Below are 22,219 nucleotides of genomic sequence, written 5' to 3'. Positions count from 1 at the left end.
GTGGCTCTCTGACATCTCCCAAGGAGTCCTGGATTGTGAGAGGGAGCAGGCTAGGCCAAGGGACCCCACCAGTGCATGATTGGGACCAGGGAGGGACCACAGGAGGGGTCCAGGGCGTGTCCAGCCTGTCTCACCCAGTCCCAATCAGCCAGAACCCTACAGCAAGCTAACCTACCAGTCTGAGCGCCTGCCCCCTGGTGGTCAGTGCACGTCATAGCTATCAGTTGAACATTCGAATGGTCGAATGGTTGCTTAGGCTTTTATATATATAGATAATCAACAATAATTAGCTACTCTGATCCTATAATGAGCCATACATTAACATTCTTGAGTTGCTACTCAACTGGTACATAAACAAGACACAAAAATATCTGTAGCCTACACTTGACCATTTCTAAAATTCTCACTGCTTTCTCGCTGTCCACAGAGAGCAGGTGCATCCTGTGGAGTTGACGCTGTGGTTGAGAGATGTGACTGCCACTGCTGCTGAGGAACTGCTCCCGAAGTGGGGTCTGTGGAGGTGAAGTCAGAACAGAGGAAAGAAAATGTACTCTGCTTCCAAATCTGCGTTTGAGAATATTAATTGGCACCAGGTTTGACAAGTTCTTTGATTTAGAACACCTATTCTAAGGCTTAAATTCTGGTTATACATACTACTCAGTTATTTATATAATACTAAAGAACAGGCTTAAAATTGTAAATAGTTTAAAATGATCTCTGAATAATTTATGGAAGCATAAATCCTAAAGATCATAGAATAACAATTAATGCTATTACATGAGTCTTTACTGTAAATATTTAATTTGTATTAGATAGTGTTTCATGATGAAGAAAGCTCACATTAAGTAGTTGACAAATGAAAAAAGATGGGATAATATGCCAAGGCTTAAGAGTATTCTGTCCCTTTCTTTTTTTTTATTTTTAGAGAGAGAGGAAGGAAGAGGCATGGAGAGATAGAAACATTGATGAGACAGGAACATCATTGATCGGCTGCCTCCTCCATGCCTCACACTGGGGATCAAGGCTGCAACTCGGGCATGTGCCCTGACGGGATCAAACTGGTGACCTCTTGGTTCCTAGGTCGACGCTCAACCACTGTGCCACACCAGCCAGGCACTTTCTTAATGATGGAAAGTCCTTATGTAATGCATTTTAAAGAATAAAGAGAATGTGAGACCAGTTCAGGCACTAGCAGTGACATTGGCACGGATGGCAGCCGGGGCAGCACTGCCATGGAGCCCACGCCTTCACCAGGTATCAGTACCTTCATGGTTACTCCAGGCACAGAAAGCACCGGTGGAATAGATGAGACATTGATACATGCCACAAAAAGCCTACAGAGACTGAGTCTGAGAATCTCCTACATTTATGTGAGATACAGTTGGTGGAGACTGTGATGCCCACAAAGCAAGTGGGAGCAGAACCAGAAAAATCTATTTTTGTGTTTATAATTATCTACAAAGTTTTGCATAGAGTTTGGTGTTTTCCTAGTTATACTTTATTTTATCCATAATCTAGGAGTCTAACAGGCCACAACTGGTATCAGAATAATTGTGTGTGTGTGTGTGTCACTACGGTATGCACAACTCATCACGCAGTATCTTTCTATAGAAATCTCATCATAGTTTTGTGTATACATGCTGCCAATTTATTTGAAAAGGAATAGCCCTGGCTTTAAGCACAGAATAGTGGCCACTAAATTTACATTAAGAAAATGTTTTGTTTTTCTTTTGGATTGATGGAAAACAAACATTTATTTAAGATACTTTTATGTTCTAAAAAACATACTGTATGTTTCACAGGTTCCCCAAATTGCTCTGTTTATGGGATCTTTAATTAGCTTAACAATCTTTTTCCAAACCTCTAGGCCAAGCATGTCAAACTCAAAGGCTAACACGGGCCAAATAAACAAGGCTTAAATTTATGTGGGCCGCAAAAAAACAAAAGCTTCAATTTTCATAGAAATGTAGGTTTATTTTGATAGAGACAAAGGGCTGAAATAAATGAGTAATCATTAACATAAAATAATAGAACATTATAATAAAAGTTAATATATTTTCTTGAACATTAACTTACCAGACACTGAATAACTGCACAAATTAATAAGCATAAGACAAACCTATTTTTCTTGTTTTGCGAAAGCGAAATATTTTCTGTTGCGCACACCAAACAAGTCAGTCCAAGACTAATGATGTGGCAATCAGCTGCTAAAATATTCGCTGCTAGTATTAGTGGAGAGAAATGGTGCGCTTGTGCATAAGGTGCATAAGGGAAATGAATACAACACAATTATAGTAATCAGTCATTAGCAAACGCTATAGTTTGTTATTAATAATTATGCAAAACAGAATACTGTAAAAATTAAGTTATGAAATTTTTATTAAAATGTTTCTTACATACCATTATATTGGCTGGGCCTGAGTTTGACATGCTTGCTCTAGGCCCGTGGTTGGCAAACTGCGGCTCATGAGCCACGTGCAGCTCTTTGGTCCCTTGAGTGTGGCTCTTCCACAAAATACCACGGCCTGGGTGAGTCAATTTTGAAGAAGTGGTGTTAGAAGAAATTTAAGTTTAAAAAATTGGGCTCTCAAAAGAAATTTCAATTGTTGTACTGTTGATATTTGGCTCTGTTGACTAATGAGTTTGCCGACCACTGCCTAGGCCAAAGAAAATACTTACCGTATTTTCCGGCGTATAAGACGACTTTTTAACCCAGGAAAATCTTCTCGAAAGTCAGGGGTCATCTTATACGCCGGGTGTCATCTTATACGGTGGGTATATCCCAAGCTCTATATTTTAACTGGAAAAGTTGGGGGTTGTCTTATACGCCGGAAAATACGGTAGTTTCATTTATAGCAGAAAAGCCCACAACTTAATAAGTATTTATTTCTTAACAACTTAACACCTATTGGTACAGAACCTCTTCTCAAACTTCCAAAGCAGGTTAGATCCTGTCACCTTCATTTTCTTTTCTAGTCATTTCTCGGTCATCACTGAAACCCAATTTCACAGTAATAGGACACCATAGAAAAGTCGTTAGTGAACTGGTGTAGAAACCATGAACTACTTTGAGGTAGAGGTTTTTACAGTTTCCAATAAATGCCAGTGGTTCCCTCAATAATTTAAAATACTTCATCATTTACCAATAACCCTTTAAAACGAACCCCGTGAGTTAGCTGTGCTACTCCTAGTGGGCTTTGGTTCCTAGTTTGGAAAAAGTAGATATATTTAAAAGAAAATGACAATTAAAGTAAAAATAGAGTAGTACTGGGTATATGTGCTAAAATGTTTACTAAAAATGAAACCCTGTTGACAATAATGCTCGTCATTATATAGAAAAGGAAATAAAACTTGATGCTATCAAAGTAAATTAAATGTGCAATAAATAAAAACCTTACTATTACATGTATATAGTTCTAGACTGACATTTGCAAACCAATGCTGCTTTATTTTTTTTGTAGTTTCAGGAGACATTAATATATTATCTAAAACTGTTTGTACAATGAAAGTGAATAAAAACCAGATAGAAAAGTATGTTCCCTTTGATATAAGAGAAATTGTTTGCCTAAGAATTATTTCTGATTAAGATTTCATCAGTATAAAACTAAGCCATATTAATGATTTTATATTTGTATGTAGCAGTAAGAAGAAATTTAATCTAAAAATCTTAGCAAATAAAAGTGCAGCACAACCAAAGAGCCGTGTTTGTTCCCTTATAAGCAGATGAGATATAAAAAAAAATAAATTAAAAACAATATTTAAATATTTCCTGAATAAGACTTAATTTGTATATGCATTTCCCTAATGCCTCATTTTATGTTCCTAGATGTTTCCAAATATTATTAGAAAGTTTTCTCCTTTATTATATTGCTGCCTTTTATATAATGTAAAGCAAACATCAAACATGCATATAATAATAAATACATAGAATTCATTATTGCAGTGATAAAATGAATAGCAATTGTGTATGTGTGTGTATTTGTGGGTACGTACATGTTCCATCCTCTATAGCCATCTTTCTCTGTTCTGCTGCACACAATCTTCAGCTGGTGCCTGAGGTCGAGTCTCAGGGAATTCTGCAGATCTAGCACTTACGTTGGCAGGTGTCCTGGCCATGGCCCAGCTGCCCCAGATCCCTTCTCCATCCAGCGTCCCAGGAAGGAGCTCAGTGGATGCACCACCCTCTCAGGGGTTATGAGGCTCTAGCTTAACTTTTTCAAGGTCCACTATACCACTAGCAATCTAGAGAGTTTCATGGGGCTTCAAACCAAATAACTTGACATCTCAGTGTGTCTCCTGGTTTCTGTCCTAGAGCCCAACAGTTCTGTTGCTCCGGGTCAAGCACAAATATGCTTTTCTACTGCAATTCAGATCCATGGTGATGCACATCTTATTTTTGGGTGTAACTGATTCATTTTTTTCTATTTTATCTAAGTTTGGTGATTGAAAAATTGAAAAGTAATAGTCTACCATATTAAGCAGCCTCGACTTGGCCAAATGTTTGCAAAGCAGGATAAAAAAGAACCACGTTTTCAAACATAAACAGTATGAAATATATTATATCAAAGGCTTAAATTAGTTTCTCATAGTTTTTGAAACAGGGTACATTAAAGCACTAAACTGAATCTCAAATGTAGAAAGGGTATAAAGAAAATACAGGAAAGTGATAAACATACTTTAAATATTAAGGTGTAAGAAAAGATGATTTTGCTGAAACCGGTTTGGCTCAGTGGATAGAGCATGGGCCTGCGGACTGAAGGGTCCCAGGTTCGATTCCGGTCAAGGGCATGTACCTTGGTTGCGGGCACATCCCCGGTGGGGGGTGTGCAGGAGGCAGCTGATCGATGTTTCTAACTCTCTATCCCTCTCTCTTCCTCTCTGTAAAAAATCAATAAAATATATTAAAAAAAAAAAAAGAAAAGATGATTTTGTTTTAATAAATGACCCCCTCATCAGGATAATGAATTTCAACAGAAAGCAAGTGCTTAGAAATTGGAAGCAGCTCTGAAAACTCATAAATGCCCTTAATCCAATTGATAACTGCCTGACATTAAAGCTTTATGTCAGGCCTGGAGAGCGATGCATGGGCACCTGCAGGTGGCTAATAATTCGGTCCTCATTTAAAACAAATATGAAAAATAGGTATTCAGTAGAAGACAGAACTTCTTTCTATAAATGCTCATAGTACATAAGTTTGAAATAAGAGGTTAATGGCTGATAGAGAATGTAACATTATGGTCTACTTTGGTAAGTACAAAGTCCCATACTCAAGAAATGATATGTGTGTATGGCTATATATTCTGCTTATTCACTTAGCCCTTCTCTCTAAGTTCATCATGTCTGCATTCTCTACTTTCTCAATACAATCAATGAAATCAAGTTCTTTGGATATCCTATCTAATGAAAGAGAAACATGCAAATTGACCGTACATCAGCTATGCCCACAAACCACACCCACCAGCCAATCAGGAGCGGGTATGCAAATTAACCCAACCAAGATGGCAGTTAATTTGCACATCCTAGAAGGAAGCCAAGCACTGCAAAAGGAAGCGAAGCTGCGGAGAAGCAAGCAAAGGGGCGGCGGAGAAAGGAGGGAAGCCGGCAGGGTGGCGGAGACCACCGCAGGAAGCCCTATTCTTGCAGGAATCTTCCTGCAATGGGCCTCTAGTACATTTATATTTTTCCAAAATTTAACTTCTGTTTCTTCCTTTTGAAATAAAATTTATTTTTATTTACATACTAGAGGCCCGGTGCACAAAATTCGTGCACAGGGGTGTGTGTCCCTCAGCCCAGCCTGCACCCTCTCCAATATGGGACCCCTTGAAGGATGTCTGACTGCCCGTTTAGGCCCAATCCTACCAGACATCCCTCTCACAATCCAGGACTGCTGGCTCCCAACTGCTCGCCTGCCTGCCTTCCTGATTGCCCCTAACTGCTTATGCCTGCCAGCCTGATCACCCCCAAACCACACTCCTGCAAGCCTGATTAATGCCTAACTGCTCCCCTGCCAGCCTGATTGCCCCTAACTGCCTTCTACTGCAGGCCTGGGTACCCCCTACTGCCCTTCCCTGCAGGCCTGGTCGCCCCCAACTTCCCTCCTCTTCTGGCCTGCCCTCCCCCAACTTCCCTCCTCTTCTAACTGCCCTCCCCTGAAGGCTTGATCACCCCCAACTGCCCTCCCTTGAAGGCCTGGTACCTCCAAACTGCCTACCCCTACAGGCCTGGTCACCCTAACTGCCCTCCCCTGAAGGCCTGGTCCCCCCCAACTGCCCTCCCCTGCAGGCCAGGGTCCCCGCCCCCCTCACTGCCTTTCCCTGCAGGCCTGGTTGCCCCCAACTTCCCTCCTCTGCTGGCCTGCTCCCCCCCAACTGCTCTCCCCTGCAGGACTGGGTATCCCCCCCCAACTGCCTTTCCCTGCATGCCTGGTTGCCCCCAACTTCTCTCCTCTGCCAGCCTAGTCACCCCTAACTGCCCTCCTCTGCAGGCCTGGTCCCTCCCAACTGCCTACCCCTGCAGGCCTGGTCCCCCCCAACTACCCTTCCCTGCAGGCCTGGTCCCCCCCAACTGCTCTCCCCTGCAGGCCTGGGTCCCCCCCAACTTCCCTCTCCTGCAGGCCTGGGTCCCCCCCACAACTGCTCTTCCCTGCAGGCCTGGTCCCCCCTAACTGCTCTCCCCTGCAGGCTTGGTTACCCCCAACTTCCTTCCTCTGCTGGCCTGGTCACCCCTAACTGCCTTCCCCTGCAGGCTTGATCGCCCACAACTGCCCTCCCTTGCAGGCCTGGTCCCTCCCAACTGCCCTCCCCTCCTGGCCATCTTGTGGTGGCCATCTTGTGTCCACATGGGGACAGCCATCTTTGACCACATGAGGGCAGCCATCTTGTGTGTTGGAGTGACGGTCAATTTGCATATTACTCTTTTATTAGATAGGATATATTTTTTAATTTTTATTTTGAAATAATTTCATACATACATACTAGTAAAAACATTGCAAAATTAGTACAGAGCCTATTTACATATCCAGCTTCCTCAAGTGGCAATATCTTACAAAACCAAAGTAAAATTTTCAAAAAGAGCAGATTAACATTGATACAGTACTGTTAACCTGCTGTAGGCTAAGACCAACAGTAGTTAGCATATCAATGCAATATTCAGCAGGGCTGAAAATCAGCATATTATTGCCCTGCTGTTGGCCAAATGGCTCAAGGCAATCCCCTAACCCAGTGGTCGGCAAACTCATTAGTCAACAGAGCGGCAAACTGCGGCTCCGGCTCGCAAGCCGCGGTTTGCCGACCAATGCCCTAAGCTGATAATCCTTTCACTGTTTACCAAACTTTACCTTTGATATGCCTGTATGCATTCCTAAAGGGCAAATGTGTATTCAAGTGAATAAAAGCAACCGGGACCCAGAAGTCAGAGAGCCTCTCCACTAGAGAAAGGTTTCCGCCTGGCCCCCCATGCCTTCTAACTTCATATTTCTTGTCTAGTGCATTTGTTTGTGCATGGCCCCTTTTCCAGATCCTGGGGTGACATGTAATAAGCCTCAATAAATATGTAGTGAACAAAAAAATTGCATTAGCTTTTTTATTAGCTACCTTTTGATAACTAGATGTAGCCATGTTAATTCTGTATGTCAACCATAACTTACGTTAAAGGTTATGTCTTAATTTCAAACTGAATTCCAATATTAAGTTTCTTTTTGCTGCATAGATTATTCTGCTAAAATATAATTGCAGAAATTGGATTCAATTGAATTGAAATACTAATGCTATCCTGGAGCTTAATATATGTTAGCAGCTCTTAATGCTAATAAACAGAAGAATAATAGAAAATATTCTGTGTAATCCGCTTGTAAAATATAATACACTAGTAAAATGCTTTGTAAACTGCTAATGAAAAAAACAAGAGGCAATTATAAAGTGATGGCCAGCGGGCTGCTCATTTCAGGGCTTTCATTTCAGCAAGTGGTGTTAGCATTCCCAAACCTGTAATGGCACTGCACGTGCTGACTGTAACAAAAGTGATAAGTGCATCCCCATTGCCTTTTTTGAGTGCAAAATTGTTTATCCATTATAATAAGCATTATATCCATTAACTACAAATTTCTTTTCGTAGACCCTTCTCATCCAAGAACATTTTTGATTACTTTAAGCATTCCTTTTTTTTTTTTTCTGTATAACATTAGAAATTCAGAGGAATGAAGCACATAGCATAAACAATTCAGTTTCCCAGTTTTCCTAACTTCACATTTGGAGTTGGAGAAGGGGATGATATCCCATAGTTTAGAGGTTTCTCTCTCTTCAAGGACAGTAGCTTTCCTAGAAGCCTCTTTTTTTTAATATATTTTATTGATTTTTACAGAGAGGAAGGGAGAGGGATAGAGAGTTAGAAACATCAATGAGAGAGAATCATTGATCAGCTGCCTCTTGCACACACCCTACTGGGGATGTGCCCGCAACCAAGGTACATGCCCTTGACTGGAATCGAACCTGGGACCCTTCAGTAGGCAGGCCATCGCTCTATCCACTAAGCCAAACTGGTTAGGGCTCCTGGCAGCCTCTTCCAAGGCAGCCAGCCATTCTAAAGAATTGTTTCTTCCTTTTCAAAAATGTCTCCTCCGGAAAACATTTGATCAGTGTCCACTTAGCATACAGCACACAGCAGATTGAATTTGTGGACGTGCTTAGCCGGAATGTGCTGTCAGCATTCTTTGCATTAGAAGACCGAACTTAGACTTACGTTTAAAAGAGACAAGACAACATCTATCATACTTTAAAAATAATAATTCTTCAGAGAATATGTTTATATACAAAATAGAACCACATTGTTGACTAAGGGATCCTTCAGGGGTAATTGTTCTAGGATCATAATATGACCTCACAAGTAATTAATATGATCAGTAGAAGTATCTCCTCAAACTCATAAAATAATATTCCAAAATACATTTTCCAGAACAGATGGATCACAGACACTGGTCTAAAATCAGCTAAATAAATTAATTAATTAAAAAAATAAAAATGAAAATATAAAATCAGGTAAATAAAAGGAGATACCTGTATATATATATATACATTAACATATTGGTATTACTTGAATTGTTTTTGTTCTTTAACTCACTTCAGTGTCCTTTCTGCTTTTGGCTAATTCCCCCTACAAAGTGATTACTTATCACTCTCATATGCCAGGTATTGAATCTGAGGCTAGACTTGCCAGAAGTTACTGAAATGGGATCAGATATTTTAGGAAGTTAGCCACCTCTTTAGTGATAGCTCCAAGCAACAATTATGTTGATACTGAATTCTCTGCATTTCCCCAAGATGAAAATAAAGAAATATATCTATGGTAACAATGTAACTTAAATATTAACAATGGTTTTGGAATGCTAACTCATCTTCTATACATGCATTTAAGAGATTTAGTGGCCTAATATGCTTTATTCTGTAAGATGCAAACATGCTTACTGCAACACACCTGCTCTGGTAAGAATGTAAGTAACACGGTGCAACCTCAACTGGTGCACTGCATCCATCTCCTAGAGTCATTACTAAAGTGTCCTTTGAGTCTAACTTTCTTCATTTGAAAAACAACGACCAATACACTAAAGGAGCATTTTTATTTCCCAAAAGTAATACCCTGGAAAGTTCGGATGTAGGATTTAATTAGGTAAGGCATCTTCAAGTGAATAATTGACTCACTCACCAGATGATTTCTGAAATGTTTTTGTGAAGGCAGCCCCATATGTTTTCACCTTCAGGTACCAGGGGGTAACATCCCTTATGGATGCCCCTGATGTAACTGTTTTGCTTGCACAAGCACAGTGCAAATAGACAGCTCATCAGGTAAAACGGATTCCTTTGTATCAGTTGTTCATTAAAGAGTTTCTTACGTAGTTATGCATTTCTAAAAACAAGTTTCCATTCATCATAGACAGAAAATGGAAAATGGAAATATGCTAAATCATTTGCCAGCTAAAAGATGCCAATCTTAAGCAGTTATTACTGAGAAAAGTACAGATATGATTATTTTATTTAAAAAGTTATTGGACAACTAGTATTAGTTATATACCATAAGAGTGATTTGTATGTTATTTTCTTTATAGGGCCCATACTCTTTTCCTATAAATAAATGCAATATTAAAGAATTTTAATTGAGAATTTGAGTTATCTAACATAATTATTTAAAAACTTTTTTTCTTTATTGATTAAGGTATTACATATGTGTCCTTATCCCCCCATTGCCCCCCACCCCCCATGCCCTGACTCATGTCTTCACCCCCCCTGGTGTCTGTGTCCATTGGTTAGGCTTATATGCATGCATACAAGTCCTTGGGTTGACCTCTCCCCCTTACCCCTACCCTCCCCTACCTTCCCTCTGAGGTTTGATGTCTGATCGATGCTTCTCTGTCTCTGGATCTGTTTTTGTTCATCAGTTTATGTTGTTCATTATATTCCACAAATGAGTGAGATCATGTGATATTTATCTTTCTCTGACTGGCTTATTTCGCTTACCATAATGCTCTCCAGGTCCATCCATGCTGTTGGAAATGGTAAGAATTCCTTCTTTTTTACTGCAGAGTAGTATTCCATTGTGTAGATGTACCACAGTTTTTTAATCCAATCATCTGCTGATGGGCACTTAGGTTGTTTCCAAATCTTAGCTATGGTAAATTGTCCTGCTATGAACATAGGGGTGTATATATCCTTTCTGATGGTGTTTCTGGTTTCTTGGGATATATTCCTAGAAGTGGGATCACTGGGTCAAATAGGAGTTCCATTTTTAGTTTTTTGAGGAAACTCCATACTGTTCTCCATAGTGGCTGCACCAGTCTGTATTCCCACCAGCAGTGCAGAAGGGTTCCTTTTTCTCTGCATCCTCTCCAGCACTTGTCCTTTGTTGATTTGTTGATGATAGCCATTTTGACAGGTGTGAGATGATACCGCATTGTCATTTTGATTTGCATCTCTCAGATGATTAGTGACTTTGAGCATGTTTTCATATGTTTCTTGGCCTTCCTTATGTCCTCTTTTGAAAAATATCTATTTAGGTCCATTGCCCATTTTTTTATTGGGTTGTTTATCTTCCTTTTGTTAAGTTGCATGTGTTCCCTGTAAATGTTGGAAATTAAACCCTTATCAGTGATAATATTGGCAAATATGTTCTCCCATGCAGTGGGCTTTCTTGTTGTTGGTTTCTTTTGCTGTGCAGAAGCTTTTTATTTTGATGTAGTCCCATTTGTTTATTTTTCTCTTTAGTTTCCATTGCCCTTAACATAATCCTTTAGCTTGAAAAGAGGTCTATGCATTTTTCTTCCAATTCATATAATTTATAAATTGTAACACTGAGAGATTGGCCTACTTTTTCTGAATGTCAGTGCCAAAAAGACAAACCCTGCCAAATAACTTAATGAGTAATCTCAATGCTGTCTCTCCCATCCATATGCTGAAGACATCTACATGATGTCTTAAAAAATTACAGAAGTTTGTATACCCATGAAAAGTACATGTATGTACATCAGTAAAAAAAAAAAATATGCTCAATTTATAGCATCCATACATTTGTTTACACATAGGTTAAATTTGTTTACAAGCCACACCCTTCATAGTTTTTAACAGTTTTGGCAATGAACATATGATACTGACAGACACATGGCCTTCTGGAAGAGGAAAGCTGAATACCCTGCACACTGATTAAGAGGATTTGAGGGAAATCGAGGTAAATAAATGGTGAAAGTGACCCATTTGTATTTTCAGTAGAAATAAGCTTCTCCCCTTTGTTGCCTACCACTTAGAAGGAATTGGACGAGATGTTGCAAGCTGAGCGACACGAATCAGAATCCAAGATGGGACAGTGTCCTGGGATGGCGCACTCTCTCCTGGGGAGGAAATCCTACTCAAGGTCACCCTGGAAGTCACCCTCTGGTCCACTGCATTGTGACAACCAGCAATAAGATCTGTCCAGGGTAGGCAACAATCTGGACACTTTTCATAGGCAGTTAGAGAGATGCACACCTACACTAAACATAAAGGAAATTTAAGACTGGGGGGGAAGAATCCAAATGGTCAATCTTGTGCTGGTTCCCATGGGAGAGGAGGGGAAAGGTATGCTATTCTTATAAAGGGAAAATGACATCATCTGGGACATCTTAGGGATCAGGGCCTCCTGCTCTCCTTAGATTTATTGGGGGGGTGACACTGAAGTGTCTCTGAATTTCTGTGCCACTTCAGCTCTCTTTGGGAAGATTTCTCTCATAGAGATAAATTTCCATGGGAAAAAGTATAGATGAGATATTGACTAGTATTCAACTTCTTATAACCTTGGATTGGAATTATAATGCCAGTGATGTTGACCCACTGGAGAATGTGAAACAGACAAACCTAAACATATTCTTCCCATAAACAGAAGAATATGTTTATACTGGAAAACTCCCCTACATCTTATGTAGAAACCTGGCAAGATTTAAAGAGATGTTGTCTTGATAATAGGACAGCAGATACCCTGGATTAAGGTAGATTCCTAGAAAAAGGTTACAACTGTCTAAGCCAAACCCAAGTCACCCACACTCCCTGACCCTAAGCCAGAAGGCTATGTGGGTGTCACTGCTGAATCAAGGAAATCTCCAACCAGAAATAGACAGTAAGGATGTCCTCATAGTTCAATATAGGGCTCGAGCAGACACATTAGAAGTTTGATAGAGGCATTGGAAACTGAAAATAAATCCACCTTGCTCACTGGCTGCAAGCCACCTTCCACCACCACATTAACCTCCTATACCCACCTTAGATGCTCTAAGACAGTGGTCGGCAAACTCATTAGTCAACAGAGCGGCAAACCGCGGCTCGCGAGCCACAGTTTGCCGACCGACCACTGCTCTAAAAAAGAGGTGATTGCGGGGGCGGGGAGGGGGGCGTTAAGACCAAGATCTCACTGACTCCAAAGAACACTGAAGTTGTGTACATGCATGCAAGTATTCAGGGAATTTTTACCTTGAAAACTAACAACTGAAGGTAAGCTACCGCAGAAACAGAGTGGACTACACAGGGAATGATTTCAGTGAACAGTGTGTGATTGCTTATGCATCTGTATGTCTAGTGCAAGCAGTGACTTAGCCCATTTTCCATGCTGGCCACGTTGAGTCTGAGTACAAGTTGTAGGAAGGCCATGGACTCAAATCTGCTGAAGAAAGATCAGGCATCATCAGCTGGGGAGACACTCAAGGAAAAAAAGCAGCAAATTGTTACAGAGGGTTGAAGCAGGCAACAAGCCTGTGAATGGAGGTGAAACACGTAGAAGCAACAATTCTCAGAACTCACCACGGCAGAGGTGAAAAATCAGGGAGAGACTAAAAGAGCAGGAATAAAGCATCCAGCAGTATATAGAGGTGACACGTAAATAGTACCGCTGCAATAAAAGAATCCCCACAGAGCTAAGAAAAGTGATTCTTTGGAGCCTTCAAAACTTATCTCTAGCCTTATTATTTTTCCTCTGCCCCTGTTCCAAATTCCCACACACCAGGATACCTACGCCTCCTTTACTCTGGCTTTTATGCCCTTTTCAGGATGGAGACTCCTTTGTGTGTTGTTTTCTAGTGTCAACGCTTAGCTGATTGTTCATGGCCTTTTCTCTGTCCTCTGTTCCTAGCATTTAAGCCATGTTTTATTCATGAACTTGGCATGTCACTCTCCACAGGAAGGTACAAATAGACTCTTCTATGACCACCTCTTACCTGCCCCACAGGGACAATTATTTCCTCTTGCTGTCCCCCCACCAGGTAGAATTATCAAATCTGAGGATCAGAAGCAAGATGTGACAGCCCAAGTAGACCACATTAATAGAGAGAACATTTGACTCAGTCAATTTTACTTTATGGGCCTTTTGTGAGGACAGTTAGCCTTGTGTAGACCAATGTGTAGGGCCAAAATGTGAGTACTTGTTGGAATTCTAAGGAAACTATGTAGGATAATGTATAACATTCTAGAAGGAAAAAAAATGGATAATGCTAATTTTATTACATTTCAAAACTCCAATCATGGATATAAAAACTCTAAATTCACATATCCCACGAACAATTACTGAATTATGCATTTGTATAGCATTTGTTTCTATAGGATCTAAGTAGTAAATGTAATCTACAGAATATGCAAATGCACACTTTTGTATTCAAAACATTTTTAATGCATACTTTTTTTTTTTTCTCATTTAGGTAATAGTGCCAAACCCAGCCAGACATGAAATAGTATTTTGACGGAGGGTCTGTTTGGTGCAGAGAAACGGTGCTATTTTTCCTTCTTTTCAAAATAAAATGTGCTTTTTTTTTTCATTTAATTCACAGGGTGCTTTATTATCAATGAATAGTCTTTATTCTCCAGTGGTTTATTATGTCAATCCCTGGGAATGGTGTTCATTTATTGGGAAAATATTCTTCATCCAGATACATTTAATTTGCCCATAGCTAACCTGAGAAAAAAGAGAAAAAAAAAAGTCTGCTTATAAGTCAATAAACTTCATTTAATTTATAGAAACCCTATTTAGTTTAATGTGATAGACAGTTAGTGATAAGGAACAAAGTCCTGTTCATGGTCAGCTAGTTTGGACATGTCTGCAATGAATTTCAGAAATGAGCATGCAACAAGCCCTTCAGGTTGCCTCTGTACTATGATAGAGATACATAATTTGGATGCAATTTCTCTAGTAAATCCCCAAGAAACTAGAAGGGCTGCTCTGTAGATTGGCTCCTAAAAGAGAAGAGATTTTAAAGACCTATAGCATTCACTAAGGTTCATTTTAAAATGCTCCACCCAGCAACTCTTTTTTTCTTACCAGGCCATTAACAATAACATTATTAGGAGACTAGCAGAAAAGCAGGCCAGTAATGACTTCCCAATTAAATAATAAATAAATAAATAAATAAATAAATAAATAAATACTCTCCCTCCTAAAAGAAATGAACTGAAATATACAAAGAGACTTTGAAGACCAAGAGAGGAATCTCCCTCTATTGAAATCCAATCTTATACATTTGCCTACCATTAGTTGAATAGCATCCAAGGCACATTTTCCTAAAACCTTAAATGAATGTTAATGGTACTAAAGCATTATCCTAATTCGAAATGCTTTATCAAAAAATTTGAGAATCGGCTCGGCCGGCATGGCTCAGTGGTTGAGCATTGCCCTATGAACCAGGAGGTCACAGTTTGATTCCTGATCAGGGCACATGCCCAGGCTGTGGGCTCAATCTTCAGTGTGGGGCATGCAGGAGGCAGCCAATCAATGATTCTTTCTCATGATGTTTGTATCTCTCTTTTCCTCTCCCTTCCTCTTTGAAATCAATAAAAATATATATTTTTTAAACTTGAGAATCAATCTTTTTCTTAGATCCAAATTGCTTTAAAAAGAAAGAAAAACAAATATACTGAGAGGGTTGAGTAGAGGCATAATTGATAATAGAGATTTCAAACAACACTAATTTAATTTTACTAAAATCTTCAGCTGGTTTCCTTTGTTCCTATGTGGGTAACTGCTTGTCTTGTACAGAGGCAGGTACACTTCCATTCTATGCAATAACAAATTTGATCTGTAAGGCAAAGTTGCTAAGAGATAGATCTTAAATGTTCCCACCACACACAGAAAAGTGACAATCATGTGACATGATAGAAGTGTTAGCTAACACTGAGGTTGGCAATCATATTACAATATATAAATGTGTCAATTCAACACACACCAGTTGTATACTTTACACTTGCAAAATGTTTTATGTCAACTATATCTCAATTAAAAATGGGTTGTATATTAACAAAAGATTACAAGTAATTATAGGCAAAGTTCTCATAGATAAAAGCAATAACAGAGCCTGCATATAAGTAAGAGAGCAAAGAGATTCCATGTCAACAACAAACCAACAGTATGTAGTCATTTTAAAACAGGATTGCAAATTGTGTGGCAGTCTCCTTCTAAAGAGTGCCATTTCCTAAAATCTGAGTGGGATAATAACTGCTTCAACCAGTTGACTAGTATAACAGAAGTTATGCCACATTGCTGAGTTGGTTTTCTAGGGCTGTCATACCAAATCATGACACACTGGTGCTTTAGACAACATACATTTATTTTCCCACAGTTGTGGAGGCTGGAACAACAAGCTCAAAGCGCTGGCGGGGTTGATTTCACCTGAAACCTCTCTCCTTGGCTTCCAGACAGCTGCTGTCTCTCTGTTTCCTCACAAGGCCTTTACTCTGTGTATAGGCATCCCTGGTGCTGCTTCCTCTTCTTGAAGGGGCACCCGTTATATTGGATTAGGGCCTCACCTGATGACCTCATTTAACCATAATCACCTCTTTAATGTCCATATCTCCAAAGATAGTCTCATTGAGTGTTGGGGCTTCAAAATATGCATTTACGGGGGCACATCTATCCATAGCAATGACTTTGAGGCTAAGGTATAGTAGACTATGCAGCTTGCACTTTTATTGCTGGAATTTTATTTTATAGCATTGAATCTCATTTAAGAAGTTCAACTACCAAAAACTGTGCAGGGTCAATGCACAGAGTAGCCATTTCATGTTATAAGTGAGACTCTGGGTGTGCATATAGGTGCATATAGGTTCCATGGATGTGAAAATGTTGCAGCATAATGGGACTGACCTTTGGACTTTCTATCTACTGGGGCTAAAATTGGAATGACTGGATCTGATAAGTCAGCTAATTGTAAGATTGAATTTGAAAATGAAATCATGAAAAAATGAAACTGTGAATACAGTTATGTCCCAAGATTGGGTCCTAAGTCTGTTCATCTACTTTTGTACTTTATGTGATTCATCCAGTAATGTATTTATTTTTAATTTTGATAACATTCAGAATTTTATCTCCAGCATGGCTTGAGCTCTAAACTTCTAACTTGTATTTCAAATTCCCAATCCACATATGTTCCTCACCCAACTTTTTAATCAAGTAAATACTAATCCCCCAAGTCAGTTATTAAAACACATAATTTTCCCACACACTCAGACCAGTGAAAAACATTGTCCAGACTCACACTTAGGTGCTTTCTTACCATCTAGACAAGGGGTCCTCAAACTTTTTAAACAGGGGGCCAGTTCACTGTCCCTCAGACCGTTGGAGGGCCGGACTAAATTTTAAAAAAAACTATGAACAAATTCCTATGCACACTGCACATATCTTATTTTGAAGTAAAAAAAAACAAAACGGCAAAAACACCCGCATGTAGCCCGCGGGCTGTAGTTTGAGGACGCCTGATCTAGACAATAAAACACTAGCCCAAGGCATGATTGTTTCTCACTTGAACACTGCAATGTCATCTAGCTTGGTCATTCTTACCGTATCTCTTGCCCCTCTACTGTCAACAGTCCACTGAGTGTTCAAGGAGCTTTAAAACACACACACACACACACACACACACACACACACACAATTTACATCATTTTCATTCCCTGCCAAAACACTCCAATGGCTGCCCATTGCAGTAGAAACTAACTCTAGATCCATTACTTTATTCTACAAGGTCTTACTTGATCTCCACCATTTTTTCCTTTACTACACATCTGCATTTTTCCTATCCTCATCATGACAGGCTTCCCCTTATCCTTCCACTCACAGCAGGAATTGGGACAAACACTGTGCGCCATTTAACTTCTGAAGGCTGCTGTAAGGCCTGACTGTGAAAACACCAGGTCCTTCCACATTAGAATAATATTTGGCTTCTCCTTGCTGTTCCCCTTAACCCTAATGTCACACACACACACACACACACACACACACACACACACACACCTGAATCTGTCTGTTCTCCCTTTTTTACTTGGAATGGACTTCACCTCACAACAAACCTAGGAAAAATAGAAACACTGACCATTAACTGTCATTCTCAGCATCTAGAAGAGGAACCAGCATATACTAGTAGCCAGTGCATCACAGAATATGTATTTCCAAAATGGACTAATATAAAAGCAATTTATTCATGAACATATTGTAAAATGCATGAGACTTTTAGAAGCAACAGGCCTATCAGAAAACAAAATTTCAAGTTCTAGTTAAGCATGTATTTGCAATGTGGCCTTGAACTTCTTTGAACACTTATATGAGATAACTATTACCTTCCTAGCAGACTGATAAAGGAGTTAAATTTTAAGTGCTTTAAGTATCTGAGAATGCATCCTAGATTCTATTAAGCACCATGCACATAGAGTATAATGCTGTATATGATATATTTGTTATTTTAACTTTTATATTATTTAAAAATAGGATTAGAACTAACTTTACAAAAGGAGTTGGACTTTCTAAAATATTTATGCATTGTTTATTATTTACAGAGACCACAAAAATATCGGGTGGTATATTTTTGGTTTGCTTTAGTATTAGTGGAAATTCTCAAAAAAATTTAACATGGTTAGACTCATCATTCTGCCTGCAAGACTTATGCATCATAATCAGCTCTACCTTTTCTATATCCTGACATATGGTAAATAAAATATTGTTTTTCCAAAATAGCCTTATACAAAATATATCAAGGAAAGATTAGAAACATGACAGTCTTCTTCTTCAATCAAAAGTACTAAAATTCTTTTGTAAAACTATATATAAATATTCATGAAATTCCTAAGCACAAACTTACATTCCATTTATTTTTATGAGTAACAATTTAGTAAAAGTATTACATATGTACAACTTTGACTATATAAAAGCAGATGATTTCTACAAAATGTCATTCAAATGAACAATTCTTAAACTCATTTCATAAAAAGCACTCTCTATCACTTAGATGAACCTTTACAAAATTTAAAATAAGTTTTCCCATGCCAAACATTTAGGGTCAATAGCTGAAAACAAAATCCAATGAAATAAAGTGGAGTCAAGTCTTCTTCCATTTCTCATCTCTGTGTTTTTCTTTATCAAGAGTAATGATATATTTTTTTCAACAATACTCACTAGCAATAATTGGCTAAGCCAAACTGAGAGAAAAATAAGAATTAAGAACAGTAACACAGAGAAATAAAAGAGACTTCATTTTCTCTTACAAAAGGTTAATTACAATGTGCAAAAACCAGCTAAAATCATTCAACTCCATGTAATAATTGGTTTCAGAGTTCAATTAATTTACTTATTTTCAGCAGCCATTTAAAAAATTGGTTTTGATCAATATGGGAACTTGTTCATTTATGCGGATAATCTATAAAATAGAATATGTAAATTTGTATTCAATATTAATGAAAGTTGAAATATACAATATTTGCTGTCATTATCTTTACATTTTGTTACAAATTCCCTTTTCCTTAGTCATCTCTAAGTGATCAATGTCCCTTGTCCTTTCTTAATTACACTTCCCTCTACCACGTGCACCCAACAAAAGCTTGTCTTAAACAAACATCCAAAAGCACAGGGTTTTTTTTCCTACATGTTCATACAATCTTGCCTTAAGTAATAAGTACGTTCAAGTATATGTGTGTAAATTATATTTCATTTAGTATTCATATAGAGAAAAGCTTATGCTAAAATCTGTGGTAGTTGTTGGATATGATACATTACTACCTTTAAAGGCATAAAACTAACAGGATCCTCCCCTCATTGAAAACATAGTCATATGTAACATGTAATCCATTCTAACAGTCCTAAACTACAGTTGTCAAAATTCTACACGGTGCAGTCTCCCTCTGGCCTCAGGATCTCTGCGCTGTAGTTCCCTAGACCTATTTTTATATTTCTTCCCTGTTCCTATACAATTCCTTGATTTCTTATTCTTCATTAAAAAGTAGGCATCTTCTCAGGGGATTATCCATAATTCCACAGGCAATACAGAACCATAAAGCTATGTTATTCTTACTTCATCATTTTATAATTATACATTTACCTTTCTGATTAATATTCTAAGGATTAATTATTACAATATTATAAACTTTTTCAAGAATTATGATAGCTAGCATTTAATAAATGACTGTAAGCATAAGGGTTTAAACGCATCATCTCATTTTTGTTAATTCTAACTGGAGGATTCTCTCCCCCCCCCCCCCCCGCATCGATTTTTAGAGAAGGTGGTAGAGAGGGAGGAAAGAGAGAAAAACATCAATGTGAGAGAGATACATGGATTGGTTGCCTCCCACACGCTCCCTGGCTCCAGGGCCGGAGTGTGTACAACCCAGGTACATGCCCTTGACTGGGAATCAAACCAGCGGCCTTTTGGTCCATGGGCCAATGCTCTAACCAATGAGTAAAACCAGCCAGGACAAATACATCGTCTGTTTTAAAGCTCACAGTGACACACTAGGAACTGCAGAGCTAGTTTGTCTCTGAAGGAATGAGGCACTCTGAATACAGAGGGACTTCACCCTCATTGGGCTTAGTTTGGTGGAGCTGGTTTATATTAATAAAGGGATATGTAAGCTGATGTGTATTAGACTTAGACACAAAAAAAATCAAATAATGCTTTTTGGAGAGGTATAATTAGATGAGCAATGAGGGAAATGGTTTTAATAATAAATCTAAATGTATTCTAATTCCTTAGGAAAAAAAGCTGACACCATCATCTAAATTGAAGTGGAAAAAGTGGGGTTATTTTGTGTTTTTAGTTTAACAGGTTATTCCTTTAATTGAACAACCTCTACACGCCAAATAGATGGTTTGAGATTTGAGTGGAAAGGAATTTAGGTCTTAAGAGTTTTTTTTTATGAGTTTGCTACATGTTTACTGGAAATCATTTAACCAAGCCTTCTAAGACCCATGAAGAAAATAAGAAAAATTGGTTAAAAAAGGAAGCCAGCAATTAGTCTTATAAGTCATCTTGGGCCAACCAAGAATATATCCATTATTCCTGTAATGTTACCGAGAATAGTCATGTATTGGTGTCAATACAAGTTTATGTTTTCCAGTCTAACCTTGGGCATTGTCTGCAGTTATTTTTCTCATCCCTGCTCAAACTACCCTCAAAATCCATTCCACAAACTTTCCAGGCCTTCAATTGTGCCCCCCTTAATGTTAAAGCATACCACCACCTATGTTTGCCTCTTGTCTTACAGGAAAAGGTGTTTTGAAACCAAGAAAACTAATGTTCTGATAGTGCTATCTCCAGATATTAGATTAAAATTTTATGTCTAGTTTAGGCGGTTATAAAGTATATGGTAAAATTGCCATCATGTCACTATCTAAATTAAAATGGAATGAAATTAGAAATTTGGACCAAAAAATGGTCTATAAATCCCAGTTTAATTGAAAATGAACTCATTTAAAAGCTCACTAACAGCCCTTTATAGCTAACTCTCTATTCTAGAATGTGTTAAATTTGTTATTATATCATGGAACATTGGGTTTGACCACCTCAAGACTGAAGCACTTTTTCATATCTGCCCTCTTTAAGAGACATCAGATTCTGCAAGAGACAAAACAAAATAGTAGATCAATATAAACAAACAAATAAAAATTATAATGTCTCCCCCAAAGCTCTCATACATTTTGACAATAAATTATCAAGGAGGAATGCTGCAGATCTACATAAAATATTCAAAGTTGATGTAAATATTTACCTGGGACCTAGAACTATTGTAAATATATATAAATAAAAAACACATCATCCAATATTTAGAATTACATGTATTGTTCAAATACCATAAAATGCATACTATATATTTTTTTCAAATTAGCGTGCTATTCAAAAAATGGAAATGAGAAGTGACTATATAAAAGCAGATGATTTCTATAAAATGTCTTCCAAATGAACAATTCTTAAACTCATTTCATAGAAAGCACTCTCTATCACAAGTGAGTTGACCATTCCCAGATATACTGCATTGACTCTCCTAAGCTCAAAAAGAATATCACATATTTTATGTGTATCTTGTTCTGTAATCTCTCACTGACTGCCTCATCTAGCTCGTGTGTGTGTGTGTGTGTGTGTGTGTCTTTATTTCTAGGAAAAAGGCCAAAAGAATAAGTCACAGTCCACCTACATTTCTGTACTCCCACGGCTGCCTATCAGAAGAATGTACACACTCAATTTTATGAAAACACAATAATCTTATCTTCTGAAATAAATAGAAATAGGGATGCCAACTTGAAGCACAAGTAGAGCGACCCCAGGAAACATTTTCCTGTTTACTCCAAACTGTGCAAGAGCTACTGTAATGCAAAGTATCTATATATATAAAAGGCTAATATGCTGCCCTAGCAGGTTTGGCTCAGTGGCTAAAGTGTTGGCCTGTGGACCAAAGGGTCCCAGGTTCAATTC

Source organism: Eptesicus fuscus, chromosome 3, assembly GCF_027574615.1.
Source record: "Eptesicus fuscus isolate TK198812 chromosome 3, DD_ASM_mEF_20220401, whole genome shotgun sequence".
In the NCBI taxonomy this organism is placed as follows: domain Eukaryota; kingdom Metazoa; phylum Chordata; class Mammalia; order Chiroptera; family Vespertilionidae; genus Eptesicus; species Eptesicus fuscus.
The sequence above is the reverse complement of the archived record's forward strand: the minus strand, read 5'-3'. Positions refer to the sequence as shown.